This window comes from Falco peregrinus, chromosome 4 (assembly GCF_023634155.1).
Source record: "Falco peregrinus isolate bFalPer1 chromosome 4, bFalPer1.pri, whole genome shotgun sequence".
Lineage (NCBI taxonomy): Eukaryota > Metazoa > Chordata > Aves > Falconiformes > Falconidae > Falco > Falco peregrinus.
In genome coordinates this window covers 114,082,468-114,102,919 of record NC_073724.1, presented here as the reverse complement: position 1 = coordinate 114,102,919, position 20,452 = coordinate 114,082,468, and the positions used below count along the sequence as shown (strand labels likewise).

The 20,452-nt window shown below is 40.2% G+C and overlaps 1 protein-coding gene across 23 annotated transcripts in view; it reads left to right on the top strand.

The window, feature by feature from the left end:
• The window catches only part of DLG2 (discs large MAGUK scaffold protein 2), a 1,040,329-nt gene that overhangs the window by 898,222 nt on the left and 121,655 nt on the right, over positions 1–20,452 (top strand). Inside the window, exon 1 of one of the 23 annotated variants that reach the window (XM_027779444.2) lies at positions 14,983–15,310. The exons of the other annotated variants lie outside the window; for them this stretch is intronic. The gene's annotated coding sequence lies outside the window, so the exon portion shown is untranslated. Of the gene's footprint in view, positions 1–14,982; positions 15,311–20,452 lie in introns of those variants that run through there. 23 annotated transcript variants of the gene reach the window in all.

Below are 20,452 nucleotides of genomic sequence, written 5' to 3'. Positions count from 1 at the left end.
AATTATATTATCTTCACCTAGTGATGGATCTACACCATTGCTCAGAGCTTTTTTCATCCAAATCAACTGAAACAATCATTTTTATTGTTCTTAGTCCTGCCAGTTATATTTCTTTGATAATTTTAGGACCTATTATAGTTTCCTATACTTAATACCTTTTGATTTACACCCAGTAACCTCTTTATTTCTGATGGCTGCCCGTATTTCATCATGGAACCAGGAAGAACTTTTGAGCCTATCCTGTCCTTTCTAGTGCCATATCTGTTGCTGCTAGAGATTGATCGTTAGGATCTGTGATGGTAGACAAGGGAGTTGGAGGATTCATTTGCACACCCTGGTATGATGCTATCTGAAAGCCTGGCCAACTTTTTGGCAACATGCATAAAAAAACTGTAGGTGCAGACAAGGGGGCTAAAATTCTGTGGCTGTGGCCCCCTTCCCTGATGAAAGTTGCTTGCACCCATGGGCATCAAAAGTACTTTTTTTTGGTAGTATTTTTTCATATTCTGAAGGTGCCTGGGGGGTTTCTGTTTTCTCCCTCTGGAGGCAAGTTCTGCTGTAGTTTTTGCTTGAATGGTTATATGAAAAAACCCCAAACCCCATCAAACCATATGTAAGGACAGAGGCAAAATTATCTCCTCAGCTGAACCCAGCAAGCCTTTACAACAGACTCTTATTTCTCTGTCTTGGAATGTCTGAGTGGCAAATTCTCCCAGAGGCTTGTGAGTACAAATGTATGGCTAACAAAAATTGTGATTTCTTTTCTTGAAAGTAGAAGGTAACCAGATTTTCACCAGAGCTTTAAGGGTATACAATAATAATAGTTTGTTATCTTTTAAGTGCTCCTTTAGCATTCACCTAGGTGCTTGACATGCTGATCAATGATATGGAATAATGCAATAAATTCAGCCTGACAAGCTGAGGATTTCAGTGTGGAGATTGTGCCCTACATTAAAGGCAACCCAAGAGAAAATGTAGCTGGGTAAACAAAAGCAGAGTTGGATCAAGACTGACTAAGAAGGGAAAAATTAAATAGCCACCTCTGCAGGTCCTGTTTTGGGATAGGTAGCTTGAATAAGGCCAGCCCTTAGTGACCTGCCTGACGTGTGCCTGATTCTTTAAGCTGCAGGTGTAAAGGGTGTAAATTGCAAAGGTAAATTACACTTTGCAATTGCAAAGTGTAATTGCAATTGTGTTGCAATTATTGTCCTTGAAGGGAATGTGTTTGTGGAAGTGCTAAACTGTTTTTTGTATTTGCAAGAGGAGTAAGAGGTCGATGACTGTCCTATTTTGGGTACTGGGAGAGAACAATTTTGAAGAAGCAAGTGTCGGAACTAAAATTAGAGCTTTCTGAAAACAAGAGCATAGTGAATCAGTTTATTCTGGTTTAATCCAGACATTTAAAAAGGCCTAAAATTAGTCCTGGATGTGACAGAAAATATTTGGGGTTTTACTTGGTTGTTCACTATTATCTTGAGTTCCTTTTAAGAAGATTGGGCCGGATGGAGCCCGGAGGATGAGATGTGGAGGGAGCTCCTGCACAATGGAGATCGGGAGGTGCTAAAGGCTAGGAGAAACTTTAATGCCTGGCAGGCAAAAGGATCACAGTAAGAAGATGGGATCCTGCAGCTGATGCACAGGCTACAAGAGTTTCAGACAGGAGCAGGGAAGAGGGAACAGGAGTGCTGGTGTGAGGTCTGCTGCTTCTCAGAGGAGCCCCTGAGCTAGAAGCAGCAATTGCTTAAAGTGTGGAGCATCTCCTCCCACGGGGCTGCGGTGGGCCAGCAGAAAATTGTGTGTGATCCCTATATAATCTCTTTGATTTAAAATAATCGCTTTGGTAGCATACATGCTAGAAAACAACGTTTGGCAATATTCCCAAGCTGGAATATGACTGCCCTTGCTGTTAAATTGTTAGCAAGGTCCTTGGCACATTTTGGCCCAGCATTATGTGATCTGGGTGCCAGCCCAGGTGCAAGACCAGCCCCATGGGCCACGTTAAACTTTGGGACAGCAGGAGAGTGAGAGTTTGGTGCCACAGACATGAGCTGCTCCAAGCTGCCTCAGGGTGTAGAACTCATCTTGGAAACATCTAAGTTACTAATTATAAACATAGCCTTTGAGTTCTCTCTAATTAAAAACAAGGATTCTAATAAAACCTCCATCTTCAGAGTCCAAAAGTCTTTCAGCTCTACCTTCACAGCTCTAGCTAGCCCAGGGTCCTGTGACACGAGGGTTAAGCCATCCCTGGCAGTGTCTGCAGCTTCCCACAAGCACACGTGAGTGTGAAAGCAGAGCTGACTACCGTTACATCCATAGAGATTCCAAAAGTGCAGAACGTGAACGTATGGTATAAAGATTTTTTAAAATCTTTTTTTTTTTTTTTCTAAAGTACATTTTCCCCCTGCAGTCAGAATGTCAGAGAACCAGGAACAAAGACTCAGTTGGAGATCTCCAGGCAGCTAGATGCTGCTGTGTGCTACGCAACCTGTTGGCACCATACAGTCTTTGTAGCTCTTGAACTGTCGGCCTGACAGAAACTGGAGGGTAACCTCTAATTTGCCTATGTATTATTGATTGAATGCTGCACAATGTGCTCATTTGCATAAGTTTACGTAGCTTTGTGATTTTTGATGAACGCAGATCTTTTTTACAACTTTAATGTGTGCTATCAATCATTTTGTGAACTATGGTGAGATACAACTAGGTGAACAAAGCCAAAGGATCAAATAGCACTTTTGGACCTAAAATCCACCTTTCTTCCCAGTGCTGATGTGCTTTTGAAAGCAATTCTTAGGAAATGAACCACATTTTCTACTTGTACCTGTGCTGCTACCTAGCACAGACCTTCCATGAATACCCCTCTGGCTGCTCATGCAGACAGACACAAGTCCATTTAACTGCTGTGAATTACTCAATTACCACAATGTTTCATAGCTGTAAAATGTTTTTCAAAACCACAATTTCTTCTTTTACATGTCTCTAAGCTTGTTTTCCAAGTAAATAAATAAATCTTGAAGCTTTGTGCTCAAAGGGAGGGAGGATCTTGTTGCTGTTTTCAACTGCCAGGTAGAGAAGAGCCAGAGGCTTAGCAGGGATGCACAGTGATGGAGTGGGAGGCAATGGACACAATAGAGGAAATTCAAACTTGTTAAGAACAAAATTATCACTATGACAGCAGCCAGACTAGATATGCTTCCATTTCAACTCAATAGATATAATTAATAATTTAACAGTGCATCTCATGTAGTCCACCGTGAAAGTCTGTAGCTTTGCGAATAATGCTTGGGTATTGTGCTGAAATTACTTTGAGAGACTTCCGTTACCTGTCTTTTGAAGCATGTTTCATGTGGATAGAACACTATGATACATAATGTGCTATGGTAAGTAATCATATCTTAATGAAGGCACTAGGAAATTAACCTTCAAACCTGGCTTATTTTGCATGAGATTTACTAATATGGGTAGATCTCGGGTTCTATCCATTCAGTGAAAACTGAATGTTTCAGTTTTGTATTGCATGTGTATAAGGTAATGTGTCTTCATTTAAGAGTACAGGATATGTGAAGGGTGTAAAGATTCCTCTGCTTAAAAATTGCCTTTCAGGATAGCTAGATAAGTATTTAGAAACCTTCTTACAGTAGAAAACTTCTCCAGCAAAACCACTGTTGAATTATTAGTTCATATTTTTATCATATAGAGCCTGGTAATAAGTTCTCCAGAAAATGTTTAAATCAAAAAAAGGATAAAACTTTTATCTAAAAATACATTTCTAAAGACAGGCACACAATATTTCTTGCTCTGAACTGAGGATCCCTGAAAACCTGGCTGTTGCTGGGGGCAGAAGGTAGATGGTCTTGGTTATGGAGTTGCTTTAAGCAGGAGAGCAAACAGATAGCCCCCATGTTTTCTGCAAGAAGAGTTAATTTTTAATGCTGCTGGCAAAGGAGACCAAAAAGTGAGAGAGTGGGTTAGAAAGCTTGCATAAAATATATTGAGAAATTGCCTGTTAATTCTCTTCCTTTCTGATATATATGCAACTGAGGTTGGTTTGTGTTTGCCAAGATGGTTTGGATTTGTGTAGGTATCTGGACTAAAATAGCTGAGAAATCGTGCTGAGTTTTCCTTTTCCCATTCTAAAGCCCCAAATGCTACTTGGCTGAGAAGCTATCCCTAAGATATTTATTTTGGTTTTCTCTCTCTCAGTAGCATTTTTATGCTAAACCAGTAAAATCACGACAAAATGAGTAAAAGATAAATGATGAAAGATCACCTATGGGCCTTTATTTGTCACATGTACTCCATTAAAATATTTATTATTCTTGGAAAGGATACATGTCATGTAATAGGAGAAATCGTTCGCTGACAATGCTGCATCTGGGTACTATCAACAGGCACTGCTTACGTGTTGCAGAGGGGAAAAAAGTGAACACAGAAATGAACACCTTATTACATATAACACTGATTTAGGAACTGTCAACAGCGTAATATCTTGGGCCCAGATATGTTAGTGTATCTGGATGTTTAATTTCTGGGACAATCATTGAGGGTATAGCTTCCTTTGCAGAGAAAGTCCTAATTCTTCTAATAATCATTATTTTCTTGATGACACTACTATTGAGAATAAATGATTTCAGTTGGAAGGGACCTACAAGGATCATCTAGTCCAACTGCCTGAGCAATTCAGGGCTGACCAAGTTAATGCATGTTATTAAGGGCATTGTCCAAATGCCTCTTAAACCCTGACAGGCTTGGGGCATCGACCACCTCTCTAGGAAGCCTCTTCTAGTGTTTGACCACCCTCTCGGTAAAGGAATGGTTCCTATTTATTAGTAGACACCTAACAAGCACCTCCTGTGTTCCCAGTAAACTGCCTGCTCTACTTGTCCTTCACGTTAGGACTAAAGGGAAAAATGTTTTGGTAGGGTATGTTTTGGCAGGATATTATGATCTTGCTGAAGTGCCGGCATAGTCCATGGGTTTCTGGCTCCTAGCAGCTCTGTTTTCCTGGGGAGGTCCCCCCCCAAGCTGCTGAGCAGTGTCATCCCCCAGTCAGTAGTACTTAGGGACCACCCCAGGCTGGATGTGCATGCCACATACCACCTGGTGTTTGGCAGGGGTTTTTCAAATCTACATTTGATTTTTAAGCCAATCGCCAAAATATCAAAATTGTGGGAAATAAGCTTTCTCAGTGTAGCTCCATTTCCTAGCTCTGCATAGAAAACCTGCCTGAAAAATAATAATTAAAAAAAAACCAAACCAAAAAAACCCAATAAAGTGCCAGAATGCAAAGTATCCCTTTTATGTTATGGTTAGAATCAAAGATCTCTGGAAACAGAGAACTGGAGAAACTGTAAGTGGAATAATTGTGTCGTTTTTCTCCTCTCATGCTAACATGAAGCTGCAGAGGTGAAGTACCTTTTGGCAATATTAGATCAATGAGTCTGTCAAGTTTCACCTGGACTGTAAAGCTATCCTAGTCCCAATAATGTTCAATACATGCAGGACCTGCCTTCACATAGCAGATTACCGCTCAGCTGTAATTAGAGCGTCCTCAAATCTGGAAAATAACGTGAAACGTGCTTTAGATTTCAGCAGTCATAATATTTAACACATAGTTCAGAAAAATCATTAGTTTAACATGGGACATTCACAGTAACATTGCTTCAAAGAAAAACATAGCTTTTTAAAGTGATATTTTCTCAACTGTCAGTGCTGTCATTGGTGATTATAAACTGTATGGTGGCATTTTTCTTCCTCAGTACAAAATTAACGATTAATCTGAGGTTTTCAATGGCTTTTCCCTCTGTGATTTTTCTTTATAACATATATACCTAAATTTTAATGAACTGAACATAAGCTGTGTCCCTTATTACTGCTACATGGGAAGAAAGGATTTTGTTTTGGTTGGAAAGGTCAGAAATAATTTCTGGTGATGGCATCCTGTCTAATGCCAGTTGATGTTCCTTTCCCACAGGAAGCTGTTAATTTTGTTGACCAGTTGTAAAAGGGAAGCTAAAGAAAATCAATTATTTGTAGGGAGCACTGTGTTAAATTAGTGCATATTAAGATTCCAAATGGATTTAATCCTTCCAGAAAAAAGGCCTTAATTTCTGGTAGTTTCAATCAAAGAAAGACCCTGAAGTGACTCCATGAATATTAACATGCTGTGAATTTTACACACATTGACTTCATACATTTAATTGATTTTCCCTAACTTTCTCCAAGCCTTCTTAAGTCAACAAGATTGTAGTTTAAAACCAGACGCTTATTTCAAAATCAATTAACTGCAAACCAAGCCGGGTATAAAAGTACATTCTTCATTCTATATGGTATTTGTATAGGAATTATGATATAGGAAGAAAAATGTTAATTATGATTTAATTTCCAAAATTACGTTTCTTATGTTTCTGAGAAAAGCCAAACATGTATCTCAAAAACTTTACAAGAAATATGCATATATAATTGAATGATTCATCTGTTTTTGTCATTTGCATTTAATTTCCATCCAGTGTCTGAATGAACTTATTGTTAGTAATATTTTTATAATTAACATCTTTCACAGGAATATTTGACCAAGAAATGTAATGCTAATATTTACACCTCACCAGGCAGGAAATGAAGAAATAGAATATGATTATGAAAAACTCATACTATAAATACAAACATAATGTTCATAAATTATCTGTAGGCAGAAGGCATCTACTAACTCCTGTATGATCATTAATTTGTGAAAACAACAACAAAAAAAACTGGAAAAAAGAAACAAACAAAAAAAAAAAACGGAGAAGAAACCATACATTCACTGCAAATTATTTGCTCAGCTCTGCTGGTCGGTCATACTGAGAAAAGCTTTATTTACAAGTCTCTTCTTTTTATTAGGATATAGGTAGTGCAGTGTAAACACACACATAGGATTTGCATTTTTCATCCTCCTAAAAGTCCTTGTTATTTCAGTGGGTAAGAGCTGAAGTGCAGCAGTCCAATGGGATGCTCATGGGAAACAAAGTAATTAAATTTACTGGTAAAAAGCAAAATAATTTTTTTCCCTCATAAGTTTCTGGTACAAGCTAACTAATTTTTGCATGCCTGGAATTTTGCTGGTACTTTCAAGGACGTAGTTTTTACTTTCTAAGAGAATATCCATAGGGTCACATATTGCCAGGACACATCCCATCCATTGAGGTGTGAAACTGGCTCCAGTCTCTGCAAGAAGCCACCTTCCCGACTGCCCTGTCCTTTCACAGCAGACTGTAGACAGTGCTTTCTTTGTAAGGGTCATATTGTTTCCTTCAAAAGTAGCCCGGTTTCATCATCTTGCTGCATTTTTATACATTGTTGTTAAGTCCTTGTTTGGTGCCAGCACAAAGCAATATGGATTGTCCACTTTCCACATGCTCACCTCAGGGTCACTGTGTTTTTATTGCTCTCATTCAAGTATGTCACTTCTGATTATTCCACCCCCAAATTACATTTAAAGGCCAGTAAGTGTGTTCTCTGAGAACTGGAGCTGAAAACGTTCCTTTAATTTGTATCTGTGCCCAGTGACAGTGCTTTTTGTATTGTTTCCTCTATATCCCTCAGACTGACGTATATTACTGTCTACTATGCAATATTAACATTGGGAGGGCCAAAGGATTATTTTTTTTTTCCTAATGTGGTTAAAAACAGAAAATACTGGAAAAAAATCACTGCTTGGACCCTCCAACTCTTGCAGAACTATTTGCGTTGATGGTGCTTTGGTGGCCAGCAGCATTAATGCTTAAATACACTAAAAATAATAATGTACCTTCACAGTAGCTGCATGAAGCAGTGCTGAGCTGAGAAACTGAGATGCAGCATCCATCCCAGGACACGCAGGAACAAAACTCCTGCAGCAAACATCCCGTGTTCTCAGCTACTGCTGTTTGCTGCTGCTTCCCTTTGCCAGGGCACTCTGCTAAAAAAGTTGTGGAATCATGAGCACGAGGGAGAGAAGGCAATCAACCTTCCATCTCCCCACTGCTGCTCTTAACTTTTATCTTTGGCCTTTGTTTGCTTCCAGTTCAGGCATCTAGCAGAAAGCTGGTTAGAGCACAGGATTAGACAGCTATAAATTGAAGTGCGGAGAACTGCACGCAGAACCATACACTGGTTTGGGCTGGAAAGGACCTTAAAAGATCATCTAGTCCCAACCCCCCCTGCCATGGGCAGGGACACCTCCTCAGCCTTAACACCTACAGTCTCTCTGTTCATTTCTTCATTATTTCCTGATAAATCCCACTACATCATTTAAGAAATATTAACAAAATGTTCTGGTTGTATCTACGCAGAGTTAGTTATTTCAGGAGGGTTTCACTCAGAGTTTCTGATGCTGTAGTGAGAATAAGTATTTCTATTTCACCTCCTTTAATTCTTCAGCTCTTCAGTTAAAGGTCTTATAGCACTTTCCCACTCCTAATTAATCCTCAAGCTGTAAGTAGTTCAAGAACAGAACATCTAATCAGCGTCCTGGTTCCTGGGTCCCACCAGACACAACCCTTACAAAATGGTGGCTTGTCCTTAAGTTCCCAGCTTGGCTCAGACTCTGTGGAAGTTAGTTGCCAGGTACAAATGTGATGGGGTGACAGATGTTTCCCACTTCATGGTTACTGCTGATGGAGTATCGTTGCCATCCTGCCTTCAGAGTGCCCAGACAGCACAGGGCTATACTGAGCACGAAAGTCCTTTCGAAGCATGTTCACCAGGGTATCATCACCCTGAGCTACACAAAAGGGTTTCAGCTGAGAGCTGAATTAATTAGTCTGCCATTAGAGCCAAGACAGTAAATCTGCAGTTTCAGCAGTCCTGTGAACCATGCAAGGCTGCAAATGATTCCTGCTGAGCTGAGGGAGGGTTTGCCATGCCCCAGCAGAGCAGTTATTTCTTCCTTTCTTTTCAGAGCAACACTTCACTCCGCCGCTCCTGCAGTCGCATACATTCTTCCTTGCTGGGAGGTACTTTCTTGGCACACTTGCAAGCAATGGCAAAAAAACCTGCAGAAGTAAATTTGAAATAATGGCTGGCACAGGCCTGGCTTGAGTATCACCTGCTGTCCTGCCTCGGCTTCTCTGGATCACAGATCACTTTACACGTTCAGGCACCAGGAACAGCATAACCATGGAGTTCAGTATGAGTAGGTTAAATTCACTCGTGGTGGCATCTAAGCTAGCTCATTTGGAGCTAGCACGGGTATCTCTACATTCCTCTGCCATCTGCATTGTACTTAGTCATCCAGGCTTCAAATTTTCTTTCCTGAAAGAAAACTGTAGGAGGGGAAAACTTAATCTAAAACTGTGTGCGTAATGATTCCTGTGCTAGCTCATTGCCACAACCAGCGCAGAAGGCATCCTCAGGCAATGCCGCTTATTTTTTGCAGTCTACCACAAATGCAGGCCTGAATTTCACAGTTTTCTCATGAAGGCTGTTCTGTGTGCTGCTCTTGTGTCCCTTTCCATGGATAGCCCCTTGCAGCACTGCCATGGCCGCCTTCATTATACCAGATCTCTCTCTCCGCCACACGTACCGTGCCTCTTATGGTCATGTCTGTAGAGTTGTTACTTTCTCCATGCATCAGTAATTGCTGTAGGTAACGTGAAGGACTATGCCAAGCTGACAGATTTTCATCACCATCCTCAGAGGAGTCAAGTGTATCATTCCTGTGCTGTACTTCTTCCCCAAATCAGCCACCTACTCCTCCCACCACAGAGTGCACGCAAAGATAAACTGCGAATCTCAGGAGGATCTTCATGACTCTCCACCATTCCTCACCATACAAAGATGTTAACTCATTTGCTCCCGGCACCAGGCTTATAAATGATTTGGCTGTGGGGCCTCCAGTTTGTGTAAAAGGTGCTTGTGTGGTTTGGTACTGAATCTAATTTTTACCTAATACAAAATGGATCTTCAGCTACTTTTCCAGCTCTTGGAGTTAGTAAGTCCTCTATGATTCATTTTGGATTTGAGTATCGAGCTTCAGACAAATTTAACCTATTTGAAAGAAAACGAGAAACATAGGGTTAAAGGCAAAATGAAAGTCCAGACAACAAAAAAAACCACCCAATTCTGGATGCTGAACTATATCCTCCCAAGTTTCTCAGTTCTTCTAGCCAGCTGAACCGATCTAAGCCATACAGAAAATGAACGTTCATACAAAGTCTCAGACTGGCTTAAAAATGAGCAGCTGTAGTATTCCAGGTTCATGGGGTGCTATAAAAGGCTTTTCAAATCAAATCCAGGCAGCCTCTCCAGAGGCTCTAGGGAAAGCGCCATCTGGCCTTCCTTCCTTTTAGCAGCTCTTCTTTATTACTGATAAGATCATTCATATTCTTGAGACTATGAAGCCACCATTAAGAGAATTCAGCCTTCCTAACTAGCAAAGCAAGTTCTTGTCGTTGCCCTTGATCAACTGGAATTGCTCTCTCCGGTGTCTGTTCATTCAGACCTCGCTGAATATCCTCTTTAATTCTCCTTTTTCTGTATTTTTTCAAACACAGTCCTCATTCAGAAAGAGGACTTGAGGTTGCATTTGCAGCAAGAAAGATATCACTTGAGGAACAAAAGTACTGTAATACAGAAAAATATTATTATAGTAATGGCACTTGTACAGTCCTTTACATCTTCAAAGCCCTGTGCTAGCTAATTTATTAATTAATCTACATACACAGTTTTATTCATTTCTACTTATGAGGATTAAACTTAGAAACTAAAACTATTTTAAAACTGTTTTTAAATGGAATTGCAAGTGTGCTATATTGAAAGGAAACTAATTTCCCCAATGCCTCGCTATGGCAATTAAATTCATTTACATTGCCACTGCTGTTTATTTTGCAATGCATGATGTATATAGGTTACAGCAATGAATTCTGTCTGACAGTGTGTGGTACTATTTTACTGTGTATTTGTAAAAGGACAAATTTTTGTTGGATTCAGATCACAGACAGTGGAGTGAGTGGCTTGTGAAATTCATAAATCCTCAGTGGTCTCAGCTGGAATTAAAAGTCTGATAAATTTCTGTACCCAAAAGGTACAAGGATGACCCCATCTCACCCTACTACCCTTCAGAGAGTACCGGTGTTGAAATTCCCTGTAACTAGTGGTGAGCTTTATCAAATGTAATAAAAGACCTTTACAAGTATGCTCAGCTGATTTTCATTTTTAAAAAGGTAGGTCTCAAATTAACTAAGCTCATGCAGATTTCCTGGCAATTCTTAGCTGGACTAGGGAGGGAGAGCTGAATTAGTGCCTTTGCTGGGAGGAAGGTGAGCAATGACCTGATTAGTGACCTGCAGCCCTTCAGGTGCTGGGTTTTGTCTTGTCAAGGGCCCAGGAGAAGCTGGGCTGTTGTGAAATGCCGCAGACTGGGGCAGAACAGTGTTGAGCCTGAAATCACAGGAGAAACATCCATAAGAAACAAAGTCTTTTCAGATCCCCTGATCATTGGAAAGCTTAAAGTTTCTTGTTAGTACTGTTCTTCTGGATGTTATTGTCTGACAAATGCCCAGTCCTTTTTTTAAATCCTGCTGGGCTCTTTGCTTGAGAGATACTCCCTGACAGTGCCATCAACAGGCTATCAGATGAAAAGAGCATATCCTTTAGCCAGTGTAAAAGTGACACAAATTCACTAAAGGAATTCAGGATCATAATTGCTAAATGAAAGGTACTTAATAAACACTTCTTTAGTTTTCAAGATAGCATCTTAGGCCATGTGGCAAGAATTACTGACTGGTGTACCGACCATCCATACTATCTGGCGTAGGCTGGAAATTATCTCTGGTGCACATTTATTCACCCGGAACTCTGGGTCTACACTGTGGAGATCCTGGAGATCTAGTTTTGCCTCACTGGGATGTGAGGTAACCGTACTAGCTAATTCGTGATCTCGGTAGTATCAAATCTGCCTGTAGTTACTCTCAATTTGAATTTTCCTTAGCTGCTTCTTGAGCAGAAAAGTTAACAACTCTTGTTATTCCAGCTGAATGCCCTGATTTTTCCTCAGTGATCTGTGTGCTCACTTCAGATAGAAAATAGGATGTTATGATGTGTAGTCAGTATAGTCCACGTGACCGTGGAAGAAAGGAGTCATGTTATGGCAGCAAATGGGAACATTTTTGCCTTTTTTTTTTTTTTTTCATTTTTAGATGATTTCTAGTTTGAAGCTTGAAGCAAAGAACCTCCAAGTCTATAACAAGTGTGTTTGTTACAAATGCCTTAAAAATACATACTCTCTATATATGTAGGTATACAGGAATCTGGCAGCCATATGGGATTTTCACACACCTGCCAATGAAACGAGTAAGTTCGAATGTGAAATCTCACATTCTGCACCAGAATGTATGAACAGAGCCCCGAGGACTTGGGCTGTGTGATGATCATATCTGTTCACTGCGAAGGTAGCAGTTTTACAGATCACCACATTGTCGACTATTATGGCAGTATCAACTATGAAATATTTCCCATGGAAAGGTAATACAGAAGCCAGTATAACTAATTAAAAATTGCAAGTTAATATGAAACAGGGTAGCAGCTTTTCTTGGAATTGTGGCTCTTGTGTAATACCACAGACTGTGGTTTATACATGCCTCCTACACACAGCTATGAAATATTGCAGTGTCTTACATTATTGTGATAGTGGTCAGTTTTACAAACCTGTACTTCAATAAACGTGAGCTGAATTTAAGGGTTAATGTTACACTGGTCAAGGAGATTCAACAAGCTTTTCTTGTGTCTTAATCATGCTGCACTAAATTATTATAAGGCAGTGCCATAGGATTGTGGGATCTTTTAGGTTGCAAAAGACCTTTAAGATCATAGAGTTAACCGTTAACCTAATGCTGCTGAGTCCACCACTAAACCACGTTCCTAAGCCATGTCTACGCATCTTTTAACTACTTCCAGGGAAGGGGAATGAACCACCTCCCTGGGCAGCCTCTTCCAATGCTTGACCACCCTTTCAGTGAAGAAATTTTTCCTAATATCCAATCTAAACCTCCCCTGGTGCAACTTGAGGCCGTTTCCTCTTGTCTTATCACTTCTTGCTTGGGAGAAGAGACCGACCCCCACCTGGCTACAACCTCCTTTCAGGCAGTTGTAGAGAGTGATAAGGTCCCCCCTCAGTCTCCTTTTAGGAAGCCTCTTCAAACCTGAATGGTGAAGGCCAAAAAAAAAAAAGGAAAATAGATGCCATTTAGGGCGTTCTGGCACATATGGTTTGAAACTGTCTTTTATGAAAAATAGGTCAGAAAACTCTAATTAGTGCACGAGACAACAAACTGTTGTGTTTGGGCCATTTTAGAGAATCTCCATGATTTGCAAGTGAAATGTGTATACCCATGAGAATAAAATTTGGCTCTAAAAGACAAATCCAGTGGCGCAGACCTTTTTGCTCCTTCTTAATGAGCCAGAGTCTGTCATTTGGAATATTTTCTGCCCATATTGGATTATTCCCAGTCAGCATGGCTGGAAAATCCAATTATTGGATCTCAGCTGCCCTTTCCTCTGAGAAAGAGACATCACAGCCATTACTCTGATTAAGTCCTGATATGTCTCCCCTACATTCTGCCACCCAACTATACACAGCTTTTCCTTCATCCAAGCCACTATAGTAAGAGTCAGTAGCGCATGCAGAAACACTGCTCATGCCTCTGGCCTTTAGTGAATTTTTTTCTGGGATAGTGAAGGTGCTGAACACAAAGAGACAAATGAGGAATGGGGGGGAACAAGCAGCTGAGGACGGGAGAAAAGGGATATATATAGGACTTGCTTTTGCTATGCATGAAATGCAACACCCTGTTCCCACATCGTGACGCACATCAGTCGGTCCAGATGGTGAGAAGGGTTGGGTTTCTGCCTGGGGCTGCCGGCACAGGCTTCATTTGCATTCCTCAGCCCAGTTGTTCGCGGAAAAGCATCCAGACGATGCGCAACTGCTCACACAACTGTGCTCACCTTCCCAAGCGCATCCTGTCTTGGTGGTACCAAATACTGGGAGAGTCTTACAGGCACGGGGAATGAAAGGAGCTGGCTCAAGTTCAGGTTCCAAATGGAGCCTTCTGAGAGCCATAACCAGTGATGTAGAAATAGAATAAAGCATTCGTTCACACTCGGCGCTTGTACAAATAGCCTTGAGTTTGTGTAAAATCCATACAAAATTCCTGGAGCTCAACTCTGGAAGAGCAACTTCTGCTCCATCATAAAAGACTTACCATACAAAACGCTTTGCAGTGACTGATCCCTGGCTGTGTGTTACCAGTACCATAACCAGTTTTCCTTGTTGGGAGCTAATTGTGAGTGATAATTTGTGGTGTGTGCAATGATTGTGAATGTTATTGCTGTAATTAATCCCATTTGAAAATGTTTAATTGATTGTATTAATGGGTCTAAGTTTTAGCTGTTTGGTTCTGTTGGTTTGTATCTATACATTTACTTTAAAAACAGTGCAAGCATAGAGAGAAAAGGAAGCGTTACAGAAGCGAAGACCATTAAAAACACATATTTATAACTTAGAGAACATTCTTAAAACCTATCAGGGGTTTTTAAGAGGCTTTTAAAATGTGCACATAATTTTACCTAACAAGTACATTGCTTTCGACAGTCATTCTGCCTGGAGTAATGCTTTCACGTTATCCTTGCTAATGTCCATGGAATTTGCCAGAATAATTTCCATTCATGCTAGTGGAAGTTATGAACTCTGCGTTAGTCACTAAACAAGAACTGTGTCTTTAAGAAGGGAAGATTTTTATGAAGATTTAAAAAAAAAAAAAAAAAAAGATGAAAACTGTGTGTAGAGGAGGATGAAGCTACCTTTACTACTGTATTAAGAAATGTTTAAGTGAAGAATCCGTATTGGTAGATGGTTTCTCCTCTGAGTTTTGCTTCTCCCCTGAAGTGCAGTTGATCATTCCACCTTAACTAGGTGCAGTGATTGACAGGTAGAGATGTTGCACAGAGCAGAAGGTGGGAGTGTGCTCTATTGGTTTGTGCTTGTACATCCTGAGCACCAATTACTGTCACTGCTGCCAGCACTGATGTGTTTATCAGGATGAGTTATAGCAGAATATATGTACACAGGCAGTGTGTATGCTGGATGACCACCCCCTGTGATGTAAAATATGAGAGTCTGGGAGCTACCGTTTTATAATTCATCAGGTTCAGCAACTGAATGTTGTTGGTTGGTTTAGTTATAAAGGCAAGTGTGAACTGAACAGCAGACAGGAGCATCTCGCATTAAGAGTCCTACGAAGCTGCATTTGGTGACTGGGCTCTGCTTTTGTTCAAGTGAATTCAGTTCTCGGTGAGTGATGGGGGTTCTGTTGAGCTAAAGCTGTTATTATATAAGCTGGGGAAACCTGCCTGCTAGTTTTATGTGTATTTTGCTGCTGGAAGTCCTTGTCGGTGGTTGTTTTTAGATTTTGCAATATTTTCAGTTGTATGCGTTACTGGCACAAAATGAGATGAAAAGAAAAATGCAATGATGAATTATTCACCATAGTGCTGTGAGGATCTCTTTTCTAGCTAAAGTTACTTTCCTTTAGTGAGTGTGTTGAGGGTTCAAAGAAGCTACAAACCAGCAAACCTACCTGTCATTAAATTGCTTTTATTAGCGGTTAAAAAGAGTGATAGCTGTGGCTTTTGTAACCAGAGGAAGAAAAAAGAAAAAGCTAAAATCAGAAGCATTTGCAAATTCTGTGCTTTTATGTACATGTGGCTTTTCAGATGCAGCATTGAATCTTTTGTGTGCAGCGAGGGGCTGCAAAGAATTTTTATTGTAGAGCTTTTTAATTAGATAACCAGTAAAATGGTAACCTCTCTGTGTTTTTGTGGAATTATGCTGAGTATCACATTAAAATGAATGATTCCCCATCTTGCATAACAACAGTGCTGAAATATGTGTAAGATGAAAGGCAAAGAGAGACTTTGAAAGAAACTGTGGGAAACATAATAGAGCACAGCTAGGCAGGGAAAGGTATATTTCCTATAACATATGCAGTACTTTTTGAATTTCACCAGCTTTAGTTTCTTTGCTTTAATTATCCCTTGCTTCATTATGATCTCTACATCTTTTCAAGCAAGCTCCTTTAATATCTGTCGACAGTATTGTGCCAGTACGTTTAAAGATCAGCAAGCCAGCAATTTTGTTGTTTTAACCGGGAAGGAATCGAAAAGCGGAGTTTATGAAACTGAAATATTAGCATTGCTGTAAAATACCTGTATTCCTCATCAGGAGAGGCAGGTGGCCATGAGTGGCAATTTTACTTTTACTTTTCCTTTTATCAGTAGCAGTATTATCAAAGGGGCAGTCGTTGCTCCTGTCTCTCTGTGCCGGTTGTTCTTTTTGCTTTTCTCTGTGGGTTGGAGAGGCAAGTTTGTTTTATCAAAATACCAAGAAGGCTTGGCAGAACAGCACCTGTTGTCTTATTGCTGTATTATTAATAACTGGAGAGAGACCAGTAACCTCTCATCTGGTACTAGTCCAAACTGTTTACTCTGTAATGATTTAAACTTGTATTGTGACTTCTCACTTAGAAATTACCTATTCCATGAGTTATATGTGAAGCATTGAAGCTGCAGGACAGATCCTAGCTTAATTAATAAGGTCTCTCATTTTAGCATCATTTTTTATTTAAAGAGGAAGGCTATTGGCAAGGTGGCCTTTGCCACAGACTGCCTTTGCAGAACAGATTTGCACTTACTCTTTATAGATCATAAATCTGAAAAAAAACAGAATTTCTTGAGAATATCATTTCCTGGCAGCCTAACAGACTAGAGCCTATTTCTAGGAAAGAGTATATACCTTTGTCAGCAGTGCTTTATTTAAGAGTATTTCACTGCTTTTTAAGCATTCAGATCTATTTTCAGTGACCCCTGTGCTAGCAAATGAGATTTCTTAAAGTGTGAGCTTCTGGCTTTGCAAGTTCTCCTCCTTTCAGAAATCTGTGATATTGCATCCATCTGTCTAAGCATTTACATCGCATGCATCACTATGGTGTAATCTCAGCAATCTGAACATTAACCATGTAAATGTATGTACTGTAACTGAGGAAGTATAAATTAGGACAGGAAAAGCAACCCTAAAAGGAGAAAGTTATGATATGGGCATATGGGTCTTGTGGGCACTGGAGCTCCAGACTCGCTATTTGTTATAGCACAATATAATTAAGGTACCAAATAGTTCATCTCCAGGCCATGGTATGGAGGGTTGGGCGCAGATGAGACCAGGTTTTTGAAGTTCAGTCCTGGTAAGACCAAGGAAAATAACCAGAGGATGTGGTAAAACCCACTTTTTAACCTGGGTGCGTGCCTACTGCTCCTTTGCAGGCATAGTCCAGGAGTGCTGCTGAGGAAAAAACCACAGTGACTAAGAACTGTATTTTAAATCCTCTCTGGTCTGGTGAACCCAGTTGTTTTACCTCGATAGGAGTTTGCTGCTGTGATCCATGCTTCCCACCTCGCAGTAAGTGGCAGCAGTGCTTTCTGTGGAGTGCAGTGCCTTAAGTACCCTTAGCTACCAGGGCTGGTCCAGGTAACAGCCATGTGCGTGGTTAGTGATATATCCTGCTGGAAATGTACTACACCACAACTCCAAGGAGTATGTTGGCTTCTATTCATTTCTAAACAGAGGTATTATTTTAGGCTTGATGCATAGCACTCTTGAGTAGCAGAAACCTCTCAAAGAGGAATCTTCCTCGGCTTTTGCCCTTTGGTTACAGCTGAAACCAGTCAAGGCACCTATGTTCATATTATCTTTCATATAAAATATAGACACTCAGGGAAAAGCATCTTAGATAAAAGTTCTTAGCTTTGGAATTGATCTTTTTTTCTTGGGACTGAAATACCTCTTGTGTACTGACCTTCAGGTTTTCTGTGAAGTCCCATAACAGCTGATAGCCGACATTTTTGGTGAAATAGGGGATTGGATAACCCAGCATCATTCTTTGGAGAGTTATTTTTCAGTTTGCAGTTAATATGACTAATGTGTGGCTGTGTAGTTGTGCAACTGTGCTTTTTGCCTGTGTCAAAAATTGGAGATTTTGATGAATGTTGATGATCATCATCATCAAATGATGAAAAAACGTCAAAAATGCTGGAGATTGCAGCAGCAGTGTGTAAACTCACACGCTTGTGTACCTGTAATAGTTCTGTTTCCCTCTTTCAAGCACACACATGCTCTATACTCTTCAATAGAGGAATACATTTATAATACTGAGGCTCAAGTACGGAAAGCTCTGGAATTGAAAACCAATAACCATACATTAAATCTCTTCTCACTTTTTATTGAAGTGACTGATAAAGGGACATTGCATGCTATTTTGCAGCATTCTCAGCTTTGAATTCAGTAGTCACGATGGGTGTGAAACAAAGCTGTACAGACACCGGCAATCATAGTGATGTGCTTTCGAGGAGAAGTCCTTCAGTGGAAAAATGGGTTGGAACGATACGTTAGATATGTAGTATAGACAGTGTTGGGAATAGCTAAAGTAACTTTATGGCTTGTAAGAGGCAGAACGTAGTAAAAGACGATGTGTCAATGAAAAACAGCAGGGTTTTGTGTATGTCCGGATAGATAGGCTATACCATTTTAAACGATTATCCAACAGTGCAGGAACAAATCTGGCAACTGTAGGAGAGAAAAAGTGTGTTCATAAACACAGCATGCCCTTTGATGTTGGTTTGTTCTTTATGTTGGGAGTGAAATACATGCAAAGGCCTAATCCTTCAAAAGAGGTATTTTAGATCTTGTATGTTTGTACAAGCAGTAGAGGATGCTCAAGTTATAAAAACAGTGAAAGATTCATTTATAAGCAAAACAAATGCTAAGTTTCATTTGTTTCTGGATGCAATTGCTTCGTTTGTTTAGTTGCTCTCAGTGTCTTGGCATCTGGATGCATTACGGAGCTTTCAATGTAAGTAGTCTTTGCTATGGGGAAAAAAAATAAAGTAAAAACAAGGTGCATAACTCCTGCACCTTCTTTGCTGCCAGATGGTTAAAATGACAAGCAGATCTGTCTGTCCTTGAAACCTCCCAGGTGAGGAGGGTGTGCTCCAGGGTAATAGAGCTGGTTCTGAAGAATTCAGCACCAGAAATCACTAGGAGCCAGACATTAGTGAAACCAAGTGATACAAATGCTCTGCTTTCTGCCTGGCATTTAAGGTAGTGTAGATGATCAACAACAAGAACAGTATCAATCAAGGGTCCTTTTCAACAGACAAGGTGCTCATGTCAGCTTTCAGTGGAGTTTCTCTATGTTTTCAGGGAATGTGCATGGTCAGAAGGGTGCTGGTTGCTATGGCTATTTCCACCACAGAACAGTTACAACCTATGGAGAAGCTACCCATACGTAGAGGTGTAGGATTCAACTGACATCCAAGATCAGCTCTAGTAAAGACCCTACAATTTTGACTCCTGCAGGCAGATATTAGAAACATGTCCCAAGAATGAGCTGTGCTGGAAGCCATTGTGCATTTCTGTAGATGAACACGTTCATCTTCTCCATAGAGTGACCATGTGTAGAAGAAAAAATTTCTGTGGAGAACCTTTTGTATAGCCCTATATGAAAGTGGCTGTAATCCCATCAGATTGTGGATTGAAAGCACTCCTAAATACCTGCCGCTTCTCTGGTCCTCAGTTTTCTGTCTTGCCTGGAATCATCAAAGATGGGGAATGCTCGTCATTCCACTTGCCAGTATGCAAGCAGGAGTGATCCATACGTGGCAGATTCAATTACTGCCTGAACAACAGTGGCATACTATCTTGTCCTGTGCAAATTCAGGTTATTGGTGGCCTAAAGCTTAATATTAATATACCATTTTTATTTTGTACTACAGGGAAATGCTTATGACATCACCATTTTTCCACCTGGGAATTACCAATGCACTCCCTCAAAAGTCAGCCTGACAAAACCGCAGATGGAGTCCTCATTCTCAGAATACTTTCTTAGTGTTAGCAAAGATCTCCTTATTTTAGCCAAGTGGGAGTGTAACCTGGCTTGACAACAGTTTTTAAATCCTGAAAGTTAATGTCATCTTTGCATCACACTGGTCAGTGTGTTATGTTTGAACAACCTGCAAAGCAACAGAGTGGGGCGTGATGTGTCCCTTCCAGTCCATGGCTGTACTCTCAGTAAGATGTTTCTTGTTTGGAAGACAACATAAACCCACCACTCTGTAAGTGTGGTTTATAATGCTTTTTGTGCTAGGTTTTAAAGCAAGAGATTAGTGCACTGGCTTTTGAGCTAAGCAAATGCTAATTTAAGAACCCACTATTATCCTGGGTTTTGTGTTGTGGTAATAACCTTTAACATTATGAAATAATAAAGAACTGGTTGAACTGTGTTGTGTGTAGCCACATGCTGAAACTGAATGAGTGAGCTAGCCAGGCAGACTAATCAGTTCACTTTGGTTTATTTTTTCTTTTATAGCTATTTATTTCTATATT